This window comes from Haliotis rubra, unplaced genomic scaffold (assembly GCF_003918875.1).
Source record: "Haliotis rubra isolate DU_JTF1 unplaced genomic scaffold, ASM391887v1 Scf915, whole genome shotgun sequence".
NCBI lineage: Eukaryota > Metazoa > Mollusca > Gastropoda > Lepetellida > Haliotidae > Haliotis > Haliotis rubra.
The window spans coordinates 241,239-255,838 of NW_025767652.1; the positions used below are offsets into that span (position 1 = coordinate 241,239).

At 38.3% G+C, this 14,600-nt stretch overlaps 1 protein-coding gene across 1 annotated transcript in view; it reads left to right on the plus strand.

The window, feature by feature from the left end:
- Positions 1-5,685: 5,685 nt before the first annotated feature.
- Positions 5,686-14,600, plus strand: part of LOC124264229 (urea-proton symporter DUR3-like) — a 58,559-nt gene continuing 49,644 nt past the window's right edge. The window contains 1 exon segment of the mRNA XM_046698965.1: positions 5,686-5,806. The gene's annotated coding sequence lies outside the window, so the exon portion shown is untranslated.

Consider the following 14,600-nt stretch of genomic DNA (forward strand, 5'->3'; position numbering starts at 1 on the left):
ATGCTTGGTTCCGACACGGTCTGTGTTACACCGTTCTCACTTTCTGTTGAATGTTTGGTTCCGACACGGTCTGTGTTACACCGTTCTCACTTTCTGTTGAATGTTTGGTTCCGACACGGTCTGTGTTACACCGTTATCACTTTCTGTTGAATGCTTGGTTCCGACACGGTCTATGTTACACCGTTATCAGTTTCTGTTGAATGTTTGGTTCCGACACGGTCTATGTTACACCGTTCTCACTTTCTGTTGAATGTTTGGTTCCGACACGGTCTATGTTACACCGTTCTCACTTTCTGTTGAATGTTTGGTTCCGACACGGTCTATGTTACACCGTTATCAGTTTCTGTTGAATGTTTGGTTCCGACACGGTCTGTGTTACACCATTCTCACTTTCTGTTGAATGCTTGGTTCCGACACGGTCTATGTTACACCGTTATCAGTTTCTGTTGAATGCTTGGTTCCGACACGGTCTGTGTTACACTGTTCTCACTTTCTGTTGAATGCTTGGTTCCGACACGGTCTATGTTACACCGTTATCAGTTTCTGTTGAATGCTTGGTTCCGACACGGTCTGTGTTACACCATTCTCACTTTCTGTTGAATGCTTGGTTCCGACACGGTCTATGTTACACCGTTATCAGTTTCTGTTGAATGCTTGGTTCCGACACGGTCTGTGTTACACCATTCTCACTTTCTGTTGAATGCTTGGTTCCGACACGGTCTGTGTTACACCGTTCTCACTTTCTGTTGAATGCAAGGTTCCGACACGGTCTATGTTACACCGTTCTCACTTTCTGTTGAATGCTTGGTTCCGACACGGTCTGTGTTACACCGTTCTCACTTTCTGTTGAATGTTTGGTTCCGACACGGTCTATGTTACACCGTTCTCACTTTCTGTTGAATGTTTGGTTCCGACACGGTCTGTGTTAAGCCTTTATAAATGAATGATGTGTTTAGTGACAATGCTGATGGCCCCTGGACTATAACTACACAGGGTATCATCATGGATGTACATACAGGTACTCGGGGTGTACATACAGGTATTCGGGGTGTACATACAGGTACTCGGGGTGTACATACAGGTAACATACAGGTACTCGGGGTGTACATACAGGTACTCGGGGTGTACATACAGGTACTCGGAATGTACATACAGGTACTCGGTAACATTTTAGGAACTTCTCAGGTTCATAGCATGCTCTATGCCCATCGACATTGTTGTCGTTACTTCCTTGCTACTTGACATCAGCAAAATAAATTCATGTAAACTTTGATATAACCTGTATCAATGAACTGCTTTCTGAGATCAGCATACAGCGAAAGTCTTGGTAAAAATGATGTTCATTTACTTCAGCGTTTTAAGCACAAAACTGACAAATGTTCTCTTAAGATCTCCATATACCTTCCTGTCTCGATAAACAGTTCGGTGAGCCACATAAGAATCTGTCAAGTGCACTTTGAAAAGATTTGAAAGCTACATGAAGTACGTATTGATCTCATCCGAAACTGTATTTAATACGGGACTATGGTGGCAGTTTACTAGGCAGTAATAGAGCAATGCCGAGTTTGAATGTGGATATATCTCAAGGCCTGAGTTAAAGCATGTGAGAATCGATCTGATTTCCCCATGCCCTGTCCGTACATTACTACATCCACATGAATATACCTGACGATCTGCTGCCTACTCCCCGTATGTCCGCCCTTTAGGACCACAAAGTCATTTAATCCTGTATTTCATCGCTTTCATCTTGGCAAACATAGTTGATGGGTATCATCCATATTCTCCGTAGACCATTCAATTCTCTATGAAGGTTATACTATAAGAGAAAAACCCAATATTGGTTGCGATGGTTGAGCCAGAGCTCAAATATTATTCTGAAGCATGCGTATCACTTCGACTTCAGGAAGGTCGAAATGGGAAAACAATGCTTAGCTTATGATGTTAAGAACTTGCGATATAGGTATGGTTTTAGAGAGCGTGGCTCCTTCAAAGGATGGGCTCTGTCAATATATTTTTATGACCGATTTGTAAAATGCTGTGAAGATATTGATTAAAAGATATGGAAGGATAACATCAGCTTTATATTTAGGCTTTTGTGGACAAGTTAAAATAGAGTTTAATGTGGAAGATAACATGTCTGTATAACATGGGATGTATTTCCAAGCACATCTATCACATTCTGTTCCAAAGTTGGAAACTTTGCACCTTTGTATAATACACAGAGAAAATATATGGAGACCCAAGATACTACGTTCCAGACCAAATTCGAGAGTATATTACTTTCAGCTGACCGTTGATGGCCTGTGTCGGCCACTGTGACCCTTGATGGCGGCTAAGACAAGGTCTTCATACTACTCATACTACAGTGAATACAACAGGGAGACAAACACAGTACATGTTCTTCAAAAGTCCCAAGGAATGACAAGTCTTGATGGATGATCAACTTCTTTATTGTGCAACAGCGACGTTTCGGTATCGATACTGATATAGATATTCGGTATAGATACTGATATACTAGTAGATATTCGGTATAGATACTTATATACTAGTAGATATTCGGTATAGATACAGATATACTAGTAGATACTCGGTATAGATACTGATATACTAGTAGATACTCGGTATAGATTCTTATATACTAGTAGATATTCGGTATAGATATTTATATACTAGTAGATATTCGGTATAGATACTTATATACTAGTAGATATTCGGTATCGATACTTATATACTAGTAGATATTCGGTATAAATACTTATATACTAGTAGATATTCGGTATCGATACTTATATACTAGTAGATATTCGGTATAGATACTTATATACTAGTAGATATTCGGTATAAATACTTATGTACTAGTAGATATTCGGTATAGATACCGACATAGATATTCGGTATAGATACTTATATACTAGTATATATTCGGTATAGATACTTATATATTAGTAGATATTCGGTATAGATACTGATATAGATATTCGGTATAGATACTTATATACTAGTAGATATTCGGTATAGATACTTATATACTAGTTTAGATATTCGGTATAGATACTTATATACTAGTAGATATTCGGTATAGATACTTATATACAAGTAGATATTCGGTATAGATACTGATATAGATATTCGAGATAGAAACTTATATACTAATAGATATTAGGTATAGATACTTATATGCTAGTAGATATTCGGTATAGATGCTTTTATACTAGTAGATATTCGGTATAGATACTTATATAGATATTCGGTATAGATACTTATATACTAGTAGATATTCGGTATAGATACTTATATACTAGTAGATTATCGGTATAGATACGGTATATACTAGATATTCTATAGATACTCGGTAGATAGATACTGATAGATACTGATATATTAGTAGATACTCGATATAGATTCTTATATACTAGTAGATATTCGGTATAGATATTTATATACTAGTAGATATTCGGTATAGATACTTATATACTAGTAGATATTCGGTATCGATACTTATATACTAGTAGATATTCGGTATAAATACTTATATACTAGTAGATATTCGGTATAGATACTTATATACTAGTAGATATTCGGTATAGATACTTATATACTAGTAGATATTCGGTATAAATACTTATGTACTAGTAGATATTCGATATAGATACTGACATAGATATTCGGTATAGATACTTATATACTAGTAGATATTCGGTATAGATACTTATATACTAGTAGATATTCGGTATAGATACTGATATAGATATTCGGTATAGATACTGATATACTAGTAGATATTCGGTATAGATATTTATATACTAGTTTAGATATTCGGTATAGATACTTATATACTAGTAGATATTCGGTATAGATACAGTAGATATTTATATTATGATATTCTAGTAGATAGATACTGATATAGATATTCGATATAGAAACTTATATACTAATAGATATTAGGTATAGATACTTATATGCTAGTAGATATTCGGTATAGATGCTTTTATACTAGTAGATATTCGGTATAGATACTTATATAGATATTCGGTATAGATACTTATATACTAGTAGATATTCGGTATAGATACTTATATACTAGTAGATTATCGGTATAGATACAGATATACTAGTAAATACTCGGTATAGATACTGATATATTAGTAGATACTCGATATAGATTCTTATATACTAGTAGATATTCGGTATAGATACTTATATACTAGTAGATATTCGGAATAGATACTTATATACTAGTAGCTATTCGGTATCGATACTTATATACTAGTAGATATTCGGTATAAATACTTATATACTAGTAGCTATTCGGTATCGATACTTATATACTAGTAGATATTCGGTATAGATACTTACATAGATATTCGGTATAGATACTTATATACTAGTAGATATTCGGTATAAATACTTATGTACTAGTAGATATTCGGTATAGATACCGACATAGATATTCGGTATAGATACTTATATACTAGTATATATTCGGTATAGATACTTATATACTAGTAGATATTAGGTATAGATACTGACATAGATATTCGGTATAGATACTGACATAGATATTCGGTATAGATACTGATATAGATATTCGGTATAGATACTTATATACTAGTAGATATTCGGTATAGATACTTATATACTAGTATAGATATTCGGTATAGATACTTATATACTAGTAGATATTCGGTATAGATACTTATATACTAGTAGATATTCGGTATAGATACTGATATAGATATTCGATATAGAAACTTATATACTAGTAGATATTAGGTATAGATACTTATATGCTAGTAGATATTCGGTATAGATGCTTTTATACTAGTAGATATTCGGTATAGATACTTATATAGATATTCGGTATAGATACTTATATACTAGTAGATATTCGGTATAGATACTTATATAGATATTCGGTACAGATACTGATATCAGGCATCAACTTCTAGAATGCCTCTAAAACAGTACATATCGTCCACAATCTTTTGCTCTACACAGTAACCCTTGTCCTACACAGTAAGCACTTGTCCTACACAGTAACCCTTGTCCTACTCAATAACCCTTGTCCTACACAATAACCCTTGTCCTACACAGTAACCCTTGTCCTACGCAATAACCCTTGTCCTACACAGTCACCCTTGTCCTACACAATAACCCTTGTCCTACACAGTAACCCTTGTCCTACACAATAACCCTTGTCCTACACAGTAGCCCTTTTCCTACACAGTAACCCTTGTCCTACACAGTAACCCTTGTCCTACATAATTGCCATTGTCATACTCTACCCTATGGCAGTGCGGTGCAGTTTACAACAGTTTAGTGGAATAAATATGCATTATTAAAGAACCCGTTACTCTGGCGGAAAGGAGAACAAATTTATATGAATTTCATTGGCCAAATTGCTATATGAGTGTAAGAGAGTCTCCGAGTTGCCATGGCAATTTAGACAACACGATATCACCCTAATCAATCTGTCAGCTTGAGTCCACTGTCACGCGTGGAACAGTTTACCTGACAGTGTGAGCAGGGACGAGCACCGCTGACAGTGTCTTCACTGACAACAGCGGCAACATCTGACGGCCGGCACATGCACACACTGGCTGCCAGGAACTGACTAAGCTGTCATTGACGTTAGATCACAGAAAACTCCTTGAGTGCAGGTGCTTGTGCATCCAAATATTGGTACCACTTTACACCGTTCCTCGGATATACATGTGCTTCTGGACTTGAAGACGTCGTTGGACACGTCTTTCCACCATGAGAGTACATGTTGGATTTCCTACCTCCATATAAATCTCGTAGGCTGGTAAGTAGCCAACTTTTCACTAAGTTGTTACTGATGTAAGTGATGCTGTAGACGTCTCACAGACATCGGAACACCTGTCAACGTCTGTCACTCCGGGGATTACACAACTGGAGGCAGTATCACCTGGATGTTGTTTGACTATAACTCACTTTTTGATACGTGATAACGTGGAGATTACACATAATATGTTACGTCATAGGGATGATATCACAGAGAATAAAACTCTATCATATTCCGCTATAACGTTTACATCATTGAGAACATAACACGTTCTATGTTACACAACAGTGTAAATATCTGTCTGTATGACTGACGTCAAAGTATATCTAAGTATCCATACTACAGAAAATTTATTATCTTTCACCCGGATTTTTTCAACTTGTTTCTTCATCCCCGAAGGCGATGATATATATTTTCCCCAGTATTGTTCGAAAGGTTCCTGTGTCTGTAAACAAAGAATTCTTAGCTCAAGGCCCACTTGCACAAATATGTTTCAGCACTTTCCCCATGTTGCACCAACACCTGGCGTCATACTACATTGTTCGCTGTAAGGGACAAATTCATCGTTTCTCCCCATTTAGTGTACAGTGACGATTGGGAGAGGTCGCTGAATTGTTTTCGAAATCAACTGTAGATTAACCTTCTGTTTTTTCAGACAGACAGACATACTGACAGAGAGATGAATAATGATTTATTTTAATCTCAAATTCTCAAATCTGCCGCCGACACATCTCGGTACCGCCCGTATCTCCTCATATTGGGTTTCTCGTGCTAAGTGGTTTGGACAATCATATTAACGCATGGGTCCCCCACCCCAACCCCCTCCGGCGACTAACACTCGTTATGGGTATTAATGCCAGCAACAGTGTCTGGGCGCGGGGGACACACGGGGTTGATGGAGGTGGAGAACTGTAGTACACAAATTTACGGGGAGATGTAATGGATATTGTTGTTTAACCCCCACGAGAACTGCTGGGCTACAGTATACATGCAGTGGACACCACGCGGTATAGTCGTAAAGCAAGGGTAAACAATGCGGTATTGTCGTAAAGCAAGGGTAAACAATGCGGTATTGTCGTAATACAAGGGTAAACAATGCGGTATTGTCGTAATACAAGGGTAAACAATGCGGTATTGTCGTAATGCAAGGGTAAACAATGTGTTATTGTCGTTAAACAAGGGTAAACAATGTGGTATTGTCGTAATGCAAGCGTAAACAATGCGGTATTGTCGTAATGCAAGCGTAAACAATGCGGTATTGTCGTAATGCAAGGGTAAACAATGTGTTATTGTCGTAATGCAAGCGTAAACAATGCGGTATTGTCGTAATGCAAGCGTAAACAATGCGGTATTGTCGTAATGCAAGGGTAAACAATGTGTTATTGTCGTTAAACAAGGGTAAACAATGTGGTATTGTCGTAATGCAAGGGTAAACAATTCGGTATTAAGCAGGGGGTTGTTTTACGGGGAATATTCTGCCTTGAGCAGGGGGTTGTTTTACGGGGAATATTCTGCCTTGAGCAGGGAGTTGTTTTACGGAGAATATTCTGCCTTGAGCAGGGAGTTGTTTTACGGGGAATATTTTGCCTTGAGCAAGGGGATGTTTTACGGGAATTTTCTGCCTTGAGCAGGTGGTTGTTTTACGGGGAATAGTTTATTTCAACGATGTTTGATGGTGGCAGTGAATCGTCAGTCATATAGCATTCGAATTCATTTGGCATTCCTTTCCCCCATGTCATCGCAACGTTAGCAATATTGGTGACACAAAGTGGCCAGGACACCACTACTGATTCTGTCACCTATATTGATGCTGACACCCTCGTTGTCTAGGTTACATAATCCAAAACACCCCCGCCACTGATTCTGTCACCTATATTGATGCTGACACCCTCGTTGTCTTGGTGACATAATCCAAAACACCCCCACCACTGATTCTGTCGCCTATATTGATGCTGACACCCTCGTTGTCTAGTTGTCAGCATCCAAGGACGCCACTGGACTTTACTTTCTGGCTGTCAGCTACCAATAATATTGTCCAAACTATAGACAAAGCTACCGTGGGTAGATAGTTGGTTAAGACAACGTCTGTTATGATATGATGTTGGCTGGTTGTTATTTAATTCCAGTTTATTTCTGTTTTATAACTTAGATTAGCTCCTTTCCTTTGGGAATTCCTGAGCAATTTCAGTTTACTGATTTTCAATACACCAATTTATTCATCCTCAGTTGACACCTTTGTGAAAATAATCAAACCAGCGGTAATGTCTCCTTTATTTATTGACTCTGTGCAGTGATCAATAAGAAACTGCTATTTTCAAACGCAAATTAAATGAATATGTAAATAGTGTCATACATTTCAAATGAAATATATATCAATCTTTTCAATCACATATATAACATCTGAAATGGCTTTTCGGTGAAATATAGCATGTGGCAATAAGTTGTATTCTATGTCGTGAAAACAATGCATGAAAAGAAATGATAGAGCAGTAGCTTGAGCACGATATGACTTGGAGTCCACGTAAGACTTGCCCAACACAGGTTAACGGATGTAACCTGAAACCCAAGACAATGAGACATCTGACAATCCTTCCTGCTTCACACAATGCCGGGGTAAACACGGACCAAAGACAGGGAGACAACTCTTATCTAACTCTCCATGGTAGTACAGGAACACGATGGTAAAGGGTGGTATAACAAGACGATGGTGAAGGGTGGTATAACAAGACGATGGTAAAGGGTGGTATAACAAGACGATGGTAAAGGGTGGTATAACAAGACGATGGTAAAGGGTGGTATAACAAGACGATGGTAAAGGGTGGTATAACAAGATGATGGTAAAGGGTGGTATAAAAGATGATGGTAAAGGGTGGTATAACAAGATGATGGTAAAGGGTGGTATAACAAGATTATGGTAAAAGGTGGTATAACAAGATGATGGTAAAGGGTGGTATAACAAGACGATGGTAAAGGGTGGTATAGCAAGATGATGGTAAAGGGTGGTATAACAAGACGATGGTAAAGGGTGGTATAACAAGATGATGGTAAAGGGTGGTATAAAAAGATGATGGTAAAGGGTGGTATAACAAGATGATGGTAAAGGGTGGTATAGCAAGATTATGGTAAAAGGTGGTATAACAAGATGATGGTAAAGGGTGGTATAACAAGACGATGGTAACAAATGATGGTGGTATAACAAGATGATGGTAAAGGGTGGTAGATGGTAAAGGGGTATAACAAATGATGATGGTAAAGGGTGGTAAAGGGTGGTATAACAAGACGATGGTAAAGGGTGGTATAACAAGATGATGGTAAAAGGGTGGTATAACAAGACGATAACAAGTAAAGGGTGGTATAACAAGATGATGGTAAAGGGTGGTATAACAAGATGATGGTAAAGGGTGGTATAACAAGATGATGGTGGTAAAGGTGGTATAACTTGTATATAAGATGATGGTGAGTTAAGGGTGGTATAACAACAAGGTGGGTATAACAAGATGATGGTAAAGGGTGGTATAAAGGGTGGTATAACAAGATGATGGTGGTAAAAGGGTGGTATAACAAGATGATGGTATAAAAGGGTGGTATAACAAGATGATGGTAAAGGGTGGTATAACAAGATGATGGTAAAAGGGTGGTATAACAAGATGATGGTAAAGGGTGGTATAACAAGATGATGGTAAAAAAGGTGGTATAACAAGACAAGACGATGGTAAAGGGTGGTATAACAAGACGATGGTAAAGGGTGGTATAACAAGATGATGGTAAAGGGTGGTATAACAAGATGATGGTAAAGGGTGGTATAACAAGATGATGGTAAAGGGTGGTATAGCAAGATGATGGTAAAAGGTGGTATAACAAGACGATGGTAAAGGGTGGTATAACAAAACGATGGTAAAGGGTGGTATAACAAGATGATGGTAAAGGGTGGTATAACAAGATGATGGTAAAGGGTGGTATAGCAAGATGATGGTAAAAGGTGGTATAACAAGATGATGGTAAAGGGTGGTATAGCAAGATGATGGTAAAGGGTGGTATAACAAGATGATGGTAAAGGGTGGTATAACAAGACGATGGTAAAGGGTGGTATAACAAGACGATGGTAAAGGGTTGTATAACATGACGATGGTAAAGGAAGGTATAATAAGACGATGGTAAAGGTGGTATAACAAGACGATGGTAAAGGGTGGTATAACAAGATGATGGTAAAGGGTGGTATAACAAGATTATGGTAAAGGGTGGTATAGCAAGATGATGGTAAAAGGTGGTATAACAAGATGATGGTAAAGGGTGGTATAACAAACCGATGGTAAAGGGTGGTATAACAAGATGATGGTAAAGGGTGGTATAACAAGATGATGGTAAAGGGTGGTATAGCAAGATGATGGTAAAAGGTGGTATAACAAGATGATGGTAAAGGGTGGTATAACAAGATGATGGTAAAGGGTGGTATAACAAGATGATGGTAAAGGGTGGTATAACAAGACGATGGTAAAGGGTGGTATAACAAGATGATGGTAAAGGGTGGTATAACAAGATGATGGTAAAGGGTGGTATAACAAGACGATGGTAAAGGGTGGTATAACAAGATGATGGTAAAGGGTGGTATAACAAGACGATGGTAAAGGGTGGTATAACAAGACGATGGTAAAGGGTTGTATAACATGACGATGGTAAAGGAAGGTATAATAAGACGATGGTAAAGGTGGTATACACAAGATGATGGTAAAGGGTGGCATAACAAGATGATGGTAAAGGTTGGTATAACAAGATGATGGTAAAGGGTGGTATAACAAGACGATGGTAAAGGGTGGTATAACAAAATGATGGTAAAGGGTGGTATAACAAGACGATGGTAAAGGGTGGTATAACAAGACGATGGTAAAGGGTTGTATAACATGACGATGGTAAAGGAAGGTATAATAAGACGATGGTAAAGGTGGTATACACAAGACGATGGTAAAGGGTGGTATAACATGACGATGGTAAAGGGTGGTATAACAAGACGACGGTAAAGGGTGGTATAACAAAGTGATGGTAAAGGGTGGTATAGCAGGATGATGGTAAAGGGTGGTATAACAAGATGTTGGTAAAGGGTGGTATAGCAAGATGATGGTAAAGGGTGGTATAACAAGATGATGGTGATGGGTGGTATAGCAAGACGATGGTGAAGGGTGGTATAGCGATTATAGGCCAGGAATAAATGTGTCATCATACTTATGAAAGATGAAACTTTGTCTGATAATTATCATTAATGTACGTTGTGATAAGAAACACAATTTTGTATCAAATTACCTTTTCGTTAATAAGATAAAAACATTTTAGTAACTAGTTTTTGTTACATTAATCACCATGACAGCAATTGAAGTTTTAGAGCTGTGTATAGTGGCCTGAGTTGCGAGACGAGACATCCCGATACCAGTTAAATGAGGCGAGACGATATTTCATGAAAGCATTGGCAAGGAACCTGCGAAACGATTATCATCACGCCACAATGGTGGCGATACGCGACCTATCCCGATACAATTTCTAAAAACACAACAGATATAGATAAAATAACTGAAACATAATTTGTTACACGGCAGAACATTTGTCCCATTCACACACACTTAAAAAGTTGTTGATCTGATACATGTTCAGCATTTAATGCTTAAGAAAGTGCAGTCAAACATTCAGTATACCTTTATCTAATATGGATATATTTGAAACTGAAGCTTCCCTTAGGAAGGTGTGGGTTTTTGTCTACACCAATGCTTTCACAAACAATTCAGTGTAATTTATATCAGAATTCAGAATCACTGAAAAACTCTTAAGTCTGCTTTCTAGCTTTTATCTTATCTTTGTTCTCTTTCTTAACAAAGCTAAGACATCGTTCATAGTTGTTAATATATGGTGTTATTTGTCATAAAACTAAAACATATTTCAATTACTAGAAGACAAGTATTCTACAGTTCACAGAGTTTGAAAACTTTTTCACTCTTTCACGTATTTACCAATTCCTATCAGGTTCAAGTTGCTTTTAAAATTCAGAAGAATTTCAAAGAGACTCCCTTCCTATTCCTAATGCAATGTTCCTTACAACTTTCAACTGAGCACAATTTGAAAGAATAAACCCTTAAACAGTGCGAACCTACAAATACTGGATACAGAAATATAACGCTTTCTTCAAAGATGTCAGAATAATTGTCATAGAAATACAATTGAATGGATATCACAAAATCAGAATAAGATCATAGGAAAACAGTCAAATCTTCTTTGAGTATTGAATGTGAATTAATACATATTTACAAAGAGGACATTGTTTGCTTGGTCAAATCTAAAAAAATCACATGGAATTTCTCTAAAAAGTTCAGATCAAAAACAATCAAATTAAACCTTAACTTTGTTGGCTAATTATGTTCACACTGTTTTAAGTATTATCTCAAAATAAAAGAACGTCAACATGACATCTGAGAGTCACCTAACTTAAGACTTTCTTCACAAAGACAAGTTTGTCAACATGAGCAGCTTTCAGAGCTCTTTGTGCAGTCACAATGTCCCCAGATGTGGAGAAGACTTTCTGATGGAACCGAGGTCCCTGGGATGCACAAGTATTTCCTGGGAATATTTGACACATTTGGACAGTAGATATTATTTTCCCTCCACCAACGCATTCAGGAGAATTTCAAAGATTGGATCTGTTAAGCTTTTTAATGTTCTTTTCAGGTTTCTTTGTAAATTATGTAAGTAGTATCAGGGGCGCGTTGAGCGGGGTGCGAAAAGCCAGATGCACGTGCGTTTACGGGTTCTCAACAAATTTTTGAACTGGCGAGATGACACGTACCCCAGCTGCACAGGTATAAGTACAAAGAAGTCATTCATATAAGTTTTTCGTGCGCAAAAATCGTAACGAGTGCGCGAAAGTGCGACAAAGGATTTCCACCATTGCGGCCTATGGAGGTGCTGCATAGCGTTCATGTCGGTGAACGCTATGTATCTTAGCTAGTATACGACCAGATGGTGGCCACATAAATACATGCAAACACCTAGTTGCGGGTACAGCAACGTGCAGTAAACTTGGACAAAGTTCTGTGACTATGTGTCCCAGTCCATCCAGCTGTGAATGGGGTACCTCGTAAGGATGGGAAAGCCAGATAAACTTGGTGCGGCTAAATAGCTGCAAGAGTTGTATGATCCACAGGGAGTTGAGATTGAAAAAAACCCGATGTGCTGTTGAGATTGACATCCTATGATTGAGGGAAAAAGAAATCGCGTTTGAGCAGCTGAGCTGAGCTAGTTATTGTTTGAGATACAAATATCATATAATAATATATCGTCTCTTGTCGCGATACATCGATGCATCATGGACCCTCTCGATAAAAATATCCTGATATATTGGCTAAATGTGATTTGTATCGATGCACCCGTACCGATCACTGCTGGCACAATTTAACCATCAGATTTCGGGAACAGTATTTGAACCGGTCATCCAACATGGCCGTCCCCGTTCGACAATGTGTTTGTGTCGTTTTACATTTTGATGAGAATTTGTGAATGTCTGGCCATGTGGATCCGGATGATGTAGAGAGGCAAATAGCAAGTGAATTCGAAAACAATATAGTTCTGAATATTATTGGCGACATCATCAGTTCACTGATACAATCTCAATACCAGACCTAAGATGAAATGATGGTGATTCCCTGCCAACTGATTACTTATTTCCAGTTTCCATCTCACAGTCTCCTGAAACCAAAAGCTAACTTTTAGGTCCGAAACAAGTGCACTTCTACCCTTGAAGAGTTCGGTACGTTTTGGATTAACACAAACTGTTCCAGATAAAAGTACTCGCAAGTAGGCTACTGACAAACTGCCAGGAACAGCTAGAGAAGATAACGGACATTAATTTGTAGGAAATAGTTCAGCTATAGCCATATTGGTTATAGCAGGGAGAACAGAAGACGTAGATGACCCCTGGTTATAGTGAGCCCTGGTTCCGTCAGTCTACCACATGTCTGTATTAGGCTGAGGAAGCACATGCTGACCCTGTTATATGACATAGTAAGAGGTTTACTGGGTTGACGTCATCGCCTATCTTAAGTTCCAGTTTGAAGGGAACTTGATCTTAATTGAAGAGATATCCAAAGGTGTATTTTTGTTCGTCACTCTGTGAATGTCACTGCTTTATGGGACAGTGTTTAACTGTACAAATTAACACATACTGAGGTCTGAAGCAAAACCACCGCAACGGTTCGGGGAAACTTGGCCTCCAGCAATACATGCTCGTCATATGAGGCGGCTGTTAGGATCCGGTGGTCGGTTCACTTGGTTGCTATACGTCCTTGTATCTCATTTCTGATATCATTGCTCTTGGTGTATATTCACTGGATTGTCTGACCCAGCACTGGTCGGCTAGGAGCTATATAAGTGCCTGGTTGGGACAACTTAGGCACTCAGGCACACACACCCTGGCTTATATAAACCATGTTTTGGATGTTAAGAATCACACGCTGCCAGATGCTGACGACATGGTCCCTGATGGTGCGTGTTGATGGTTACCTAGGGCAAAGGACTGGATATAAACTTCCCCTTTACGTCACAAGGCATGTTGATTTATTCAGGTAAAGGGTTTATGATGAAACCCTTCATATGTCATGTCACTGGTGACAATTGGACATGCTCGGTATTTTGGTTGAGGCCTATCCGGGATTCGAAAGACCGTGTTTAATCTGCATTGAGGGAAACTAAGCTCAACTGATTACACGTAGGGTATTTACGACCACACGCACTGGGAAGGAAGTTCTCCCATGACGTCATA